This window comes from Papio anubis, chromosome 6, assembly GCF_008728515.1.
Source record: "Papio anubis isolate 15944 chromosome 6, Panubis1.0, whole genome shotgun sequence".
In the NCBI taxonomy this organism is placed as follows: domain Eukaryota; kingdom Metazoa; phylum Chordata; class Mammalia; order Primates; family Cercopithecidae; genus Papio; species Papio anubis.
The window spans coordinates 152,764,846-152,766,925 of record NC_044981.1 but is presented as its reverse complement, the minus strand read 5'-3'; positions in this window follow the sequence as shown (position 1 = coordinate 152,766,925).

The window sequence follows — 2,080 nt, the reverse complement described above, 5'->3', positions numbered from 1 at the left end:
TAAATTAGAGGTAGGGGCAAAAATTAGGGATGCTGTCAGTTATTAATCAAGTCCTGGCCATTTTGTGCGAATTGTTACAGAAGTTATTGTTTATCTTTCTGGATTATTTCTAGAGATAGCAATCTGGCTTCCTGCAAGTCTGATATACTCACATAGGAGGCTGGCTTCCTGTGTTGTTTATTGTAGATAAGGGAATTGGTTTCCTGGGCAGGTTGCTGCAGCTCGTGGGACAGAGTTCTATTTTTATATGTGGTCTAGCCATTGTCCATTTGTACACTCAGTCTCTTGTCTTTCAGATAAAGACAGATAGCTGTCTTGGAGCAGCTGACCGATAGCCAGCAAGGTGGTTCCAGTATTTCTAAAGAGCTACTTTGGGAGACAGCTAATTCTTCTAGGCCAGCTTGCCCAGAAGTGCCTAAGGACACACTTGCCTGAGTGAGCACATCCCTCTGAGCTCCATGCACCAAGTTAGTGGGGAAGGAAGGGAAGGATAATGGTGATGCTAGCAGCGGGGGCCTAGAAGGAGAGGAGGGAAGGAGTGCTCAGTGGTTCTCAGCCCTGGCTCTCAGAACTTCGTGGACAGCTTTAAGTAAACACTGATGCAGCAGCTCCGCCTCACCCACCAAAGATTCTAATTTCATAAAGCAGTGCTGGGCGTCGACATTGTTTAAAAACTTCCCAGGTGATTCTAAGGTGCAGCCCAGGTTGGCAGCTACTGACCGAAATGAATAATATTTCAGAGACGCTGCAAACAAATACTTAGCAATTAGTGAAAATGAAATCAGGGCATGCAGCCACAACCACTTTCTCAAGAAGCCTCCAATCTTGCACTCTTGCAGCGTTGCACTTTAGAAATATAAAATGCAGAGTGAAGCTGAACTAGAGTAGCAAATAGGCAAAGGTCATAGAAGTTGAGCCACCACACGCAATGAAAATGCCACAGGATCTAAACCACAGGCACAGTGAACAAAGGAGTACACTTAAAGCTGCCTCAAAATGACAGAAATTCTACCTATTCTGAACCGTGGCCTTCATTTTTATTTTTAACTATTAAAAAATTATTTCCTTCTTTAAAAAATGCCATTTTATCATAACCTTTTATTTTTCACAGATTATGTATGATACATATGTGTGTTTCCAGTCTGTCTAAACTTATACATTTCTCAAATACTTAGAATTCAGAAGAGTTGCACTTGGGGTGTATAAACTCCAAAATCTCAAAAGAAGCACACACGCTATATATATACCTGGTATCCATCTTTTATTTCTAGTCATTTCTAAATTTTTGAATGTACCAATGTATCTGAATCTGATACAACACCACCCCCTGGTGGAAGTCTATAGAAAAGAGCCCACATTTGATTTTACTTGAGAACGTTAATACTGCAAGGAATGATTCTGATTGCATAAAACACTGGTGGGCTCTTTTCTCGCTGTCTACCAGCAGAATGTTCTCTGCCAACAAAATTATATGCAAGTTCTGAATGAACACAACAGCAAAGCTGTAGCTGTGCTGAGAGCTTTCTCTTTCCCACACTTTCTTCATTGGCAACCCTATATCTCACTCAGGATGTCCAAAATAAAATTTACTGTATCATTTAACAGAAGTCATCTTCCCCAAAAATTAAAATTAAAGCCATTTCTCCTCAAGCCTTTTTTTTTTTTTTTTTGAGACGGAGTCTTGCTCTGTCACCCAGGCTGGAGTGTAATGGTGTGTCTCAGTTCACTGAAACCTCCATCTCCCGGGCTCAAGCGATTCTCCTACCTCAGCCTCCTGAGTAGCTGGGATTACAGGCACCCGCCATCATGCACAGCTAATTTTTGTATTTTTGTAGAGATGAGCTTTCACCATGCTGGCCAAGCTGGTCTTGAACTACTGAACTCAGGTGATCCACCCACCTCGGCCTCCCAAAGTACTGGGATTGGAGGTGTGAGCCACCGTGCCCAGCCTCCTCAAGCCTCTTTGCCTCAATACCAGCACATCCTTTTCCATCCACCCAAGCTCTCTAGAGGATTCACATTACACATGCACACATTAAAGGCTCTGAATAGGCCTGAGTCAAAAAACAGGTTCAATTCA